The sequence below is a fragment of the Rutilus rutilus genome (genome assembly GCF_951802725.1).
Source record: "Rutilus rutilus genome assembly, chromosome: 8".
In the NCBI taxonomy this organism is placed as follows: Eukaryota; Metazoa; Chordata; class Actinopteri; order Cypriniformes; family Leuciscidae; genus Rutilus; species Rutilus rutilus.
This window is the reverse complement of record NC_140222.1, coordinates 8,523,060-8,537,252: the sequence shown is the minus strand read 5'-3', so window position 1 is coordinate 8,537,252 and position 14,193 is coordinate 8,523,060. Positions and strand designations below refer to the sequence as shown.

General features: G+C 38.0%; 1 long non-coding RNA gene across 1 annotated transcript; it reads left to right on the top strand.

Annotated features, from left to right (window-relative positions):
* Positions 1–7,506: 7,506 nt before the first annotated feature.
* On the top strand, positions 7,507–11,440 carry LOC311296189. The gene is made up of 5 exons (XR_014628517.1): positions 7,507–7,825; positions 8,067–8,098; positions 8,186–8,427; positions 8,827–8,992; positions 10,944–11,440. It is a non-coding gene; the product is annotated as an uncharacterized lncRNA (long non-coding RNA).
* The last annotated feature ends 2,753 nt before the right edge of the window (positions 11,441–14,193 follow it).

Here is a 14,193-nt window from a genome sequence, read left to right as displayed (position 1 = left end):
CCGAGCCTGACCCTCCTCGTGCCACTCCATCAGCCGAGCCTGACCCGCCTCGTGCCACTCCTTCAGCCGAGCCTAACCCGCCTCGTGTCACTCCATCAGCCGAGCCTGACCCGCCTCGTGCCACTCCTTCAGCCGAGCCTGACCCGCCTCGTGCCACTCCATCAGCCGAGCCTGACCCTCCTCGTGCCACTCCATCAGCCGAGCCTGACCCGCCTCGTGCCACTCCTTCAGCCGAGCCTAACCCGCCTCGTGCCACTCCATCAGCCGAGCCTGACCCTCCTCGTGCCACTCCATCAGCCGAGCCTGACCCTCCTCGTGCCACTCCTTCAGCCGAGCCTAACCCGCCTCGTGTCACTCCATCAGCCGAGCCTGACCCTCCTCGTGCCACTCCATCAGCCGAGCCTGACCCGCCTCGTGCCACTCCATCAACCGAGCCTGACCCTCCTCGTGCCACTCCATCAGCCGAGCCTGACCCTCCTCGTGCCACTCCATCAGCCGAGCCTGACCCTCCTCGTGCCACTCCATCAGCCGAGCCTGACCCTCCTCGTGCCACTCCATCAGCCGAGCCTGACCCGCCTCGTGCCACTCCATCAACCGAGCCTGACCCTCCTCGTGCCACTCCATCAGCCGAGCCTGACCCTCCTCGTGCCACTCCTTCAGCCGAGCCTAACCCGCCTCGTGTCACTCCATCAGCCGAGCCTGACCCGCCTCGTGCCACTCCATCAGCCGAGCCTGACCCGCCTCGTGTCACTCCATCAGCCGAGCCTGACCCGCCTCGTGCCACTCCTTCAACCGAGCCTGACCCGCCTCGTGTCACTCCATCAGCCGAGCCTGACCCGCCTCGTGCCACTCCTTCAGCCGAGCCTGACCCGCCTCGTGCCACTCCTTCAGCCAAGCATGGGCCATCACAAGACCACTTGTATGCACGGCAACCGGTGCAGGGCGCTGCAGAGGTTTATGGGAAGTCTGTCAGGTGTCCCCATTGCATTCTTAGTCTCCTCAAGAAGAATTATAACACACACCTTTTGAGGAGACGTCCCGATTTGTCTCACGACATCACTCAGGCCTGTCATCTGCAGAGTGTTACTGTTGATGAGACAAATGGCATATTTTCCGTGCAAAAAACTGGACATGGGTTTTCTGTGCCGGTCCATGTCCTGAGAAAAACATGGGGGAAAATACATCTTGTTAGATTGTGAGCTAGAGGAATGTGTGCAGTATCAGTTGTTGGCTCAGCGGAGTGGATTAAAAACCCCTTGCCCGTCAGGGATCACATTACTCTTCAAAACATCACACTCTTACTTGATCTGGACAAACTCAGCATTATGAGAAAGGTTTAAGACTCCAGCTTCGATATTTGACCACTGTTTATGATTAAACTGGTTTGCAGTAACATTAATTTCTTAATTTATGCCAGGAGTGCAAAATAATTAATCTGTAACGATCGTTATTTTGAATAGAAATCAACACTCACACAACATTCATTCTCGTCTTCTCCGGTTTATTTGTGCTCAAATAGATATAATATACAGCATACGACAGGGCTATTAGTCCAATAGTGCGCATATTTGGAGAAATAACGAATAATTATTACATGCTAGTAAAATCGTTCGTCATACAGAATAACATTTGTATTCATTTTCCACTGAATTATGCGATCTGAAGAGCTCAAACAGCGAACGGAGCGAGATGTGTGTCTCCACTTCCTGATCTGCGTCAGATTTGACCTCAAAGCTTTATGATTCGGCTGTACGGCTGTCAATCATCTCACGTCGTTCAACGTGACCTCTTCTGCATGACGCGTCATGTGCAACACTTCCTGATTCTGGACATCCGTGATAAACAAAGCGAAAGTGACATTTCTTCACCGAAACAAGCAGCTAATAAATGCACGAGTGAAGTATATATGTTTTGTGTTTGATTTTCGTGCGATTTGGGGCATACCTGTCAACATTTGGATACCAAAATACGGGAAATCTGGGGGGGGGGGGATGGCCGAGGCAGGCAGGCTAAATAAATACACATTAATTGTGCAGATATTAACATAAATAAATAGCCTACATAATATTCAATTAAAATAAACATAAATAAGACTTATTCATGTTTCTTTATTTATTTTTATCGATTGCAATGTATTAACTACATTAATTACGATTAATCGCCGTAAAAAAAAAAAAACATACTTTTTAACATATTATAATGTAATAATTTCACAATTAATCTCCAAATTAATGTAGAAAAACATAAAGACTGTAGGCTATATTTTAAATATTTGTCTAACAGGTAGGAAAAATATACAGAAATTGAAGTTATCAAACAGTTTGTACTGCATACAATTTTTGTACTGCATCAAAATTGTACATAGATTAATCCTTATCCTTATAAAAAAATCTATAGTCAAGAGCAGTGAGTGTTTTTCTGTTACCTTTGTTCTTTGATTAACTTTACTGACAGAAAGCTTTATTGGCTACTGTCTCTTTAAAACCAGCCGCTGACAGAGACACGGATTTCACACTCGTCTCATTCTCTCACAACTCTTTGCTTTCATTTACGACTTTATTTAACTAATTTAAGACTGCTCAGACTGCTCTTATGAGGATACTCGACAAAACGGACACGTTAAAACGTTAATGCCATCTCTCTCATGTTCGTCCATCCTCGGATGCTGCTGTTCTTCTTCGCGCGATTTTTCCCCCAAACTACTTCAGTGGAAATCCCGCCCTGCAGCCGATTCTAAAGATTTTATTGGTCATGTGAATCACAGTACTGATTGCCTACACCAAACACTGATCCCTAAACCTACCCGTCATTGTAACCTTAACCAATGAAATTAGCCGCAGGGCGGGATTTCCGCTTAACTGATTTGCGCCCATTGGGATATATATATATATATATATATATTTATTTTTATAGAAAGATAAAAAATACGGGAGAAATACGGGAAAATATTTAAATGGGATGATAGCGGGATAGCAATGTAAAATACGGGAGAATCCCGGGAAAAACGGGAGGGTTGACAGGTATGAGGGTGTTTTTATATGAATAAAGAATAAAGTTATAGGTAAGCATAGCCCATAGCTTCATATAAATTGCTAAATATAACATATTTCAAAATCTTTTTTTTTTACTTGAAAACATTTTAAACCGCGATCGGAATATGATACAAATACTCGATGGTGTTTTAAAGTGAGCTTTTAGTAAAAGTGTAATATTAATAAATTAAATTGTGTCATGTAGCTTGAGGCTACCTGTTGTGCTAATGCACCTGCTACACAGTCCCTCCAGAAAAACGCGATTATGCGATCGCATGATTCAATCAGCCAAAGTCCGCATATTTATGCGGGGGACGCATTTTTTTCAAATACGCCGCACTTTCGCCGCATAAATTGCAGATTTCCGCGCGCAAAAATATGCGGGCTTGCATGATTTCATAATCCCCGCATTTTCGTTGCAAAAAGTCACATATATCTTAGTAGAAAGTTGAAAAATGTTGCGTTTACTTCTCACAAGCGCAGCCATTTCCCCTGTTGCCATGGGAACGTTATGAAGTGACGTAATTACGCGACATCATTGAAAAGCTGCAAACCCCTAGCCTAGAAATCTAGACGCACCCTAGCGGCAGCAAAATTATTTTGCAGCCAGGGTGGGTCTAGACACTCTCAATAGACCTTTTTGCTGCAAAAACCTAAATTGGGTCAGGCCAATCACGTCGTGTATAGAGTAGGCGGGGGCGGGCTTAACATATGACGACAGAGTTGCGACGGTTACCTGCCACTTGAAAACAAAGAATGGCTGCTGCTGATGGAGAACAGCGGTCTTTCGAATCGGCTTTGGCCGCAACTCTGGAGGAGTTGGAGTTAAGTTTTTCTTTGAGAAAAGAACAAAGAACGGCACTTAAGTCATTCTTAAAAAAGGAAGATGTGTTCGTAGTTTTGTCGGCCAGATTTTAAAGTTGAATCTATCAACTAAGCTCCGCTGTTGGGAAAACGCTCTGGTTGGTTGAAGCGCTGTCCTATTGTGTGCAGAGGGAATTTGAAAGACAGCCGTTTATCCCGCCCATCAGATTGACCGTGTCTATGGTGAGTTGCCAGACTAAACATCTTGATGTACGTCTGGCTTGCCAGGCTAGCAAACCCCGCGATGCCGATGAAACCAATAATATCTCCAATAATAGGCTTGTTCGACTTGAACCGGCGCTGCACAGACCGATCGGTTTATGACATCAAAGTACCGCGAGAGCAATTCAAAAGCATATAGGAGCCGTCTACTTTCTATTCGCTCTCGCGGTACTTTGATGTCATTCACCGATCGGTCTGTGCAGCGCCAGTTCAAGTCGAACAAGCCTTCTGTCTGCAGAACCGCAGAGCCGTTTCACCCCAGCAGTTTTACCCCGCGCATGCGCAGTTTCAGGTTGTAATTCAAGCCCTATAAATAGTAATTTATATGCAAAATTGTCGCCTATGCCCGTGTTGTATTCTCCGAGGCAAGAGTAATGCTGCTGCTTCTTCAAAAAACAACGATAAAACAGTCCGTTTCCGTTACATTAACCCATACAATTTGTATTATGCATTTCCTGAACATGTACTTGCTAATCAAACACTTTATATGAACAAACTACTAAATCTATAAAACACAATCGGTCTTCCGACCTTTTACTATTGTGTCAATTGATGTTGATATGTGCGAGGGAGAGAGAGCAATACAGCATATTGTTTGAAGGCGACGAGAGTGCGCGCGCGCGGCCGGGGCACTCTCTCTCTCCAGCTCTCTGCCCAGCAAACACAGAACGTTGGCACAACGTAGCCAACCTTCTAACAACGTTTTAACAACATGGCCAAAAGGTTGCTATAACTACGTTGTGTGGTGAAGTTGTTACAGGTGACACTGAAGGGTTTTTGAAGGGTCATCAACATTTTTCAGCCCACAAACATGACACTTAATTTAAACGAACCGTGACTGTTTGCTTTACTTGTGAGTCAGAAGCCCTCTTGTTTGGTCCTTGGCAAGTGAAAGTTGTTAGAGTCCAGCTCTACAATCAAAACCATTCACTCTTGCTGAAAAACAAAACTTTGCCCTCAGACAGGACACACAAGCCCTTACAAACACACACAGTACAACATAGTCTAACACAGTGGTTCTCAATTCCAGTCCTCGGGACCCCTTGCTCTGCACATTTTGTATGTCTCTCTTATCTGACACACTCAGTTCAGTTCATGGAGTCTCTCCTAATGAGCTGATGATCTGGTTCAGGTGTGTTAAATAAGGGAGACATACAAAATGTGCAGAGCAGGGGGTCCCGAGGACTGGAATTGAGAACCACTCTAACACACTGCAGTGTGTTATTGCACCATGGTGCAATAAATTCAAAACAACATTTCCAAAACTGGTAAGTTATGTTGCTTGTGGTTCCCCCCCTCACAAACCTTTCACATGATGAACACAAAAGACACAACCAATGGATACATTGGCACATTTTATTCATTCATGTACTAGACAGTACAGCACAAAAAAAAAAAAAAAAAAAACATACATACAAAAATGATTTTTTTTAACTTTCTCCTCTAAAAAAATAAAATAAAATAAAAATTCACTTACGCAAGATGTGTGTGACCATCAAATCCTCCTGAGACCCAGAAAAAAAAGTTTTTTGAAAAATAATATTTTATTCATACGTTACACAGTAAATTCCCCAGTGTTAAATTAACACTGCTCAGAGCACATATGGTCCCACTCTACATGGTGTTAAAGTAACACTGAAGCAGTGTTAAAGTTAATGAGACAATTAAGTGATCAATTTAGTGATGATTGATCATTATTGAAGACACCTGATGATAACAAGCAGAATCACTGAAGGAGAAAATCTCAAATTGTAAGCCACCGTTATGGTGATGGGTGTTTGCTTTAGTTGGGCTCTTGACCCTTACTGTATATTATTAACTTTAGACTTTGTTTGTCTGCTGTTATTGATTTATGACAGTCAAATGAACAAAGAAAAGTGTGATCTGATAGTGTTGGTTATGTTTTGACATAATCATGCTGTGATCTGAAAAATGAAACTTATTGAGGTAGTTTGGTTTAACTTGTTAGCACACTGTAAAAAATGTTACTGCTATTTACTTAAAAAAATTATGGTAACAATATTACACATAATATTTTTGAGTAGTTAAAGCTTGATTTCATTCATGGAATCTACCTGAATAAATCATGTAAAATGCCCTAATTTATTTAATCTATGACATAATGAATTAAAAAAATTTAGTGAAATGTGCTTTTTTATTTGAAGTATTTTTTATTCTCAATTGAATGGATATGACCTGTTTATATTTAACTTTGAGATATATTGTTTTATAAAAAGACTGTATGCTGCTAGGACAGCACAGAATCAAACTTGCTACTGCACTATCACTAGCAGAGTTATTGCTACATATATGTAACAATATGCTTCAGAATATTTAAAAAATGCAGTTATTCACAACCTAACCATAAGCCCTACTCTTTTGCACAATGGTAACGATCAAAACTTTAACATAATAGAAACTCTTTCAAATGTCAAACATACCTGAACATTAAACATTAACAGATGTTTCCCTTTACTCAAAAACACATGAAATAACACTTAATTTCAAGATTTACTCTCCATTTCCAGCCATGTGCAAAGCATGCTGGGAACAAACAATGGCGTCTCTAAATAAAACCGCATAAATGAGCTAATTCTCTTAAAATAAATAGGTAGCCCCTTTTCCTTAATTTTATGAGGTTTATCAGTTCCTCAATTCAAGCCTTAAAATTGTGTATGTTTCCTTAAAAAAAATAGGAAAATGCATCTCTTGGTTTTATTAGTGAAATGTTCTCAATATTTTCTAGTAAACACTGAACCACAATTTTCTTAATGAAATATACATAATATTTTTAATGATCACCTCAATTTTTTTAATGAAAATTACAAGACTCATGATTCATTTTTTACAGTGCAGCAGCTCTGTGATTTTACAGCATTTGATTATCAGTATTTTTCTTATAATCCAATATATTTAATAAACATTGTTCTGATCAAAACAATTTGAAATGAATTTATTTAGAAACACAGACATCAATAATCAGCCTGTGAATCTCAACAATGGTGACAATAATAAAGCATGTTGCAGTGGCTGCCACCAATCACAACTCATTAATGGCTCCCATCATGCATTGCGGTATGAATAAATTATGATCTGAATTGTCTATGTAAATTACTTTTCCCAATTGTCACCATTGTTGAGATGCATAGACTGAATCTTTATGTCTGTGTGTGCACCTAAAAGAAACACTGTAAAACTTTACTGTAAATTTACAGCGAATTTCCTACAGAATTGTACTGTATTTCCATAATACAGTATTCGGCTGTATCTTTTACAGAACAGCTGTAAATATACAGCACATTTCTGTTTTCAACCCGATAAATTCGTAATACAGTATCATACTGTAAAAGCACTGCATTGTGGGATTGATTTCTTTCGCGCTCAATTCAGTTCAAATGTGACGCGACTCACGCGAGCAGACAGTAGCTACAGGCAAACTTGATTTGTCAGCGGGGTTCAACTGAACAGAATAATCATTCCTGTTATCAAGATAAACAGTGTCTGCGAATCTGTGAGCAATTTTTAAGCTTTTGTGAGCTTCGGTTCGTGTTTCAAACATTAGTTGCCTGTGACGCAGCAGAAAATGGGAGACATTAACTTTACATGAAGACGGATGGAAGAATTTGTCATCTGAATAACCTGCGCCTGTGACGATTAGTGGGATTTAGAGTTTGAGAAGATGGAAAATTGTTCAACTGAGTGATACGGTAAGCCAATATATATATATTTTTTTTTTTTGCGTTCGCATTTCTAACATACGTTGATTTCACGAATGCTTATTTGGTTTGATTTTACAAACGCGGTTTTCTACCGCGGCCGCGCAAACAATTCACTCTGTTCCACCTGTTTACCAAGTAACGTTAACGTTAACTTCAATATTTCAAATAATAGGCAACATATACCATGTTATGCATGACCTGCTTTTGATATATATATATTTCGTTTCAGGCTTTGTAATCTGATGACGGTCCAGTGCTAATGTAAGTACTTTTAAGTAGTGTTACAGTTAGGCTATAGTCTATGTGGTAAAAAAAAAAAATGCTATCAAATGCTGTTTTCAAATGTAGTATTCCTGATTGCCATGCCATGGTCCTACAACTAACAATTCAAAGAGAAGTTAGACGGTGTTATCCTTCAAGCAGATAAGTAGAGATTATTCAACAAATCTCATTAATATGTAATATTTTTTATGTTTTGGTTCTGTTGATCATGGCTGTGCTGTCCTTTTTAAAAATTGTTTCAGGAATTTGCAACGCTGATGTCCAGCAATCTACACTTGCCAGAGAGTCCGACTACACCTTATTTCCTGGTATGTAAACATTAAAGGGGTAGTTTAAACCTAAAATGAAAAGCCATCATTTACTCACTCCACTGCAAAATATATTTTTCTTAATTAGTGTTTTTTTCTTGTTTCCAGTCCAGATATATAAAATTCTTACATGAAGAAGCATTTAATAGACAAGTAAAAATTGTCTTGTTTTCTGAAAGAATATGTCAAAATTTTGTGATGCTTAAAACAAGCAAAATAATATGGCAGTGCGTTTTAACGTTCTAACCCTAATCAATTTGAATTTTTAGGTGAAAATTTTAATTTATAGAACTATGAATAGATAGACAACTACATCGAACCACAGTGGAACCCACAATAGTTATTTTAATTATTAATATTATTTATTAATTCATTTTATTATAATTTTTTCAATTACAGGTCAATCTCTAAGCAACCAGTGCTGGACATTACGTTTGGAAGGTCAAGGTGTGTGTGGAAAGGATCACAGCCTAACTTCATCACTGGCCTGGCAGCGCTGTTTGCCTCCTCCTATAACTTCAGCTTGCAGTACCAGGAAGAGGCAGCACCATGAGTTTGTTCAGAGGTTAGTCATTAGCATATTTGCCATTCATATAAATATTAGACTGAATTGTGACTTGTCTTGACAGTATTTATTATGTTGACTACTGGTATGAACAATATGGCCCTGGTTCCATACTGGGCTTAGCTTAAGCCAGGTCTAGGCCTTAATAAAATTAGGGTATTTAAGCAGCTTTTATAAAAAAACATTACTGGTGTGCATCTTGAGACAAAACAGTGACAGTCACATATTTCAGATATGTCAGTGCAAGTTGTTTTCAGTTGAAGGATTAGTGAAAATTCTGTCATTAATTTTTCACCCTCATGTCGTTCCAAACCTGTAAGACCTTCATTCATCTTCAGAACACAAATGAAGATATTTTTGATGAAATCTGAGAGGTTTCTGAACCAGCCATAGACAGAAACATCTTTGTAACTTTCAAGGCCCAGAAAGCTAGTAAAAACATTGTTTAAATAATCCATGTAACTACAGTGATGCAACCTTAATATTATGAAGCGATGAGAATACCTTTTGTGCACAAAAAAACCCAAAATAACGACATTATTCAACAATCTCTACTCTTTCACGTCATTCTCCTACGCTGTTGACGTAGTGTAAACAGTGTCAAGTCACCTTCATTTATATAGCGCTTTTAATATAGATTGTTTCAAAGCAGCTTTACAGTGATAAAAGGAAATTACAGTAACATAGATTGTTTTGGCTTTACAGCAGCTCTAGAATAAAGTTATTAGATCGACTATTTTTGACTGTCAAAATGTAGGCAGACAGTTTCCGTGAGTTGTTCAAAATCTTTCTTTTTAGTAAACTCTGTGTACACAAACAATGTTCTCAATGCTGGAGTTCATGTGTAGAGTCTCTGGTGATACTGAGAGCACAGTTTCATGTTGTGTCGAGCCTTCTTAGTGTTTTAAAAATAGCGATTTTTGATGCTATCATAGTCGTGCCACAAGCACTCCCATTCAAAAGGCAATTTGACCGAAAACGAAAATACGGTCAAACTTAAAAGTGGCGTTTCCATCCTAATTATGCTTTTAAACGAAGGTTTGCCTCGGGTAGATTAACAAAAAGACCCTAGGTTGCATTTTGGTAAGAGTTATCCTTTAATACACTCCGGCCCACTCATCCTCACAAAACAGTGTAGGAGAATGACATGTAAAAGAAGAGATTATTCAACAATGTCGTTATTTTGGGGTTATTTTGCACACAAAAAGTATTCTCGTCAATTCATAATATTAAGGTTGAACCACTGTAGTTATATGTACTATTTACCAATGTTTTTACCACCTTTCTGGGCTTTGACAGTTGCAATGACATTGATGTCAATGGAGGGACAGAAACCTCCCAGATTTCATCAAAAATATCTTAATTTGTGTTCCGAAGATGAACGAAAGTCTTAAGGATGAGCAATAATGACAGAATTTTCATTTTTGGGTGCAAACATGCATTTTAGTCTGGTAAATGTCATGTTTAACATTATCATGTAGTCATGTATGCAATAAACATTGCAAGGCTTGCAATTAAAGTTAAATTATTTCTGTCACAAAGGTTTGGGCTAGATTCTGGCAATGTGTGCTCTATATAAACAGTCTATGGCTGCCTTTCCACTGATACTCTGATGGGACCTGATGAGGGGATGATATTAAAAGTTGTAGAATAAAACTTTAAATCTGGCAACCCCACTTCCAAAAGTTTAGTTAGTTGACAGTGCACATGTAAACAGACACATTGAGTTGATGTATTTTAACCAGGGCAGAAAAAATATCAGTTATTGATCACAACATCCAACATTGCATTTTTTTTTCATGTTGTTCAGTTTTATCCAAACAGTTTAGTCGTTAAAACCGATATCTGGTTTTTATTTACACATCCTTTGTGCTGTCTCTCTTTGTCAAAATATATAAACTCAGTCCATAATATTTCATTGTTTTTTTTTCCTTTCTTTTCTGCCTTTTAGACGATTTCCTGACATCAATCCTGAACGTGGATCAAAAACAAAGAAAGGACAAGTAACTTCAAATAAAACTGGCCAAGTTGTGCAAAAAAAGAACACTGTAAGCCTACAGGTGTCCTCACTTCTGTGAAACCTTGAAGACTTTGAATTGGGACTTGAAGACTTTGAATTTCGTTTGCACTTGTATGGACTTCAAAACAGAAACAGCAATTCACTGCCATTATAAAGCTTGGAAGAGCCAGGACATTTTTTAATATAACTCCGATTGTATTCGTCTGAAAGAAGAATGTCATGTAGACCTAGGATGACTTTAGGGTGAGTAAATCATGAGCTAATTTAAATTTTTGGGTGAATTATCCCTTTAATTAAGTGCTAAGTGTTACCTGTTTGTTGTTAAGTGTTAAAATTGCATTTTATGTTTAAAAAAAATTCAGCCAACATGTTCACAGAAGGCAATTTTCTGATCTTTGCTTTTAACCAAAATAAATGTTTTTAAACCCAGAAAATGTTGTTTTCTTTTTCATAGTGTGACTACTATACCATTTATTGCTGTAGACAAGTTTAATATTGTAAAATTATGTGGTATATACTGTATTTGGTAATTACAGTGGAGTACTGTAAATGCTGTTTACTGTACTAGTGCTGTAAAAATACAGTATGTGGCTGGCAACCCAGCTGCCAGTATTTTACTGTAAATTTACAGTACAATGTTTTACAGTACAATACTGTAAATGCTGTTTACAGTACTACTTCTGTAAAAATACAGTATGTGGCTGGCAACCCAGCTGCCAGTATTTTACTGTAAATTTACAGTACAATGTTTTACAGTACAATACTGTAAATGCTGTTTACAGTACTACTTCTGTAAAAATACAGTATGTGGCTGGCAACCCAGCTGCCAGTATTTTACTGTAAATTTACAGTGAAAAGTTTTACAGTGAAGATTTAAAAAAATACATATATATTTTTTAAGAAATTCTTTATATTATATCTAAAATTCTGGATATTTATGCAGAATCACAGTTATGCTGTAAACAACAACATAAATCAAAAACATAAAGTTCAAATGATGATTGTCATAACATAACCAACACCATCAGATCACTTTTTTTCTTTGTTCATCTGGCAGTTGTAAGTCAGATACAGCAGCCAAACAAAAATTAAAGTTAATAATTTAAGGGTCAAGAGCCCAACTAATGCAAACACCCATCACCATAACGGTGACTTACAATTTGAGATTTTCTCCTTCAGTGATTCTGCTTGTTAACAACAACAGGTGTTCATCACTAATGCTCAATCATCACTCAATTAATCACTTAATTATCTCATTAACTTTAACACTGCTTCAGTGTTACTTTAACACCATGTAGAGTGGGACCATATGTGCTCTGAGCAGTGTTAATTTAACACTGGGGAATTTACTGTGTATGCTATGTCCTCTGTAGTGGACGCCAGGACTAAGTTGTTTAAAAAATAAAATGACATGAAATTATATGTATAGGCGAAAACAATGGGATTTTTTTTTAATCACCAATACATTTTGGGGTTTCAGGATTTTTATCAATCAAAATTTGTATAAAGATTATTCTCAACTATGTTATGAAAGAAATAACGGAATGAATTAATACACCATTTTACTTTATGCAATATGTGGGTAAAATGGCCATAAATTACTAATATTCCCATTCAATCCAATATATATACACTGTATCTAATTTGCACATTAATGTGTTCTTGGAGCAACATTTAAAGTTCACCCAAAAATGAAAATTCTGTCAGTAATTACTCACCCTCATGTTGTGTTGTTCCAACCACGTAAGACCTTCGTTCATCTTTGGAACACAGATTAAGATATTTTTGATGAAATCTGAGAGCTGATCACTCCTCCATAGGCTGCTAGGTGGCCCAAACTTGCTGGCCCAGAAAAGTTATTAAAGAGATCGTTAATATAGTCCAAGTGACTACAGTGGTTCAATCTTAAGTATATCAAGCGACGAGAATACTTTTTGTGTGCAAAAACAAACAAAAATAACAAAAAATTCCACTATTCATTTCCTTCTCTCTGGACCTCTAGTTGGTTCGCGTAGTGTTTTTGCGCAGCGCGTCTGTGTTACACGTCACCACGTAGGCTCACTATTGGCCGACGCTGGTCATGTGTGTGATGCGTGATGACGTATAATATTTGCAGCGCAAAAACACTACGAGGCCCAGAGAGAAGGAAATGAATAGTGGAATAAAGTCGTTATTTTTGTTTGTTTTTGCGCACAAAAAGTATTCTCGTCGCTTGATATACTTAAGATTGAACCACTGTAGTCACTTGGACTATATTAACGATCTCTTTAATAACTTTTCTGGGCCAGCAAGTTTGGGCCACCTAGCAGCCTATGGAGGAGTGATCCAGCTCTCGGATTTCATCAAAAATATCTTAATTTGTGTTCCAAAGATGAACGAAGGTCTTACGTGGTTGGAACAACATGAGGGTGAGTAATTACTGACAGAATTTTCATTTTGGGTGAACTAACCCTTTAATGAAAAAATAATTGGAGTAATAACTGGCAACATTTTAATAATAATATCTAATATTTTATCTAATATATTTTATCTAATATTGATGTATCATTTATTTCCATATTCACTTGTTGTGTCTCACAAAATGCCTGATAAACATGATATAAGTCCTGATCAACACGTTTGAAATCAATGCCCTGTTCTGTAACAGAAAGTTTTTTTTTTTTTTTTTAAACCCCTTAACATTTTCCTGAGATGTTGTTTCATGAAAATACAATTTGAAAAGTAGTCCAATTTAAATTATAATTACAATATATTATCATATTTCCATAAGAAGGCTACATTTGATCACTAAATTAATGTCAGACATTTTTAAAGACAAAGGAGAAGTTGTTTTCATGGTGAAACCTCCAAACATTTGGTATCTCTGAAAAGTCCTGAATGTGCTCTTTACAGGACACCCAGGTTGTGTCTTGTGACGTGTATGATGTCAGAGAATTTCACTAAAATATAATGTACTATATATGTAGGTATATAATGTATCCACTACAGTGGACAAAAGTCTATTATTGGGTCCCAGGAGGATATTACCGTAAAAGAGCCACACAAACTTTATTCTAATATGAAATTGTATTGGAATGGTAAAGAGTGTTGGGACGTGACAGGAGGTTCTCCACTCAAGGACACAATATGATGAACAAGTCTAAGAATGTTCCACATATGGTTGAAATACCATCATTGGCCT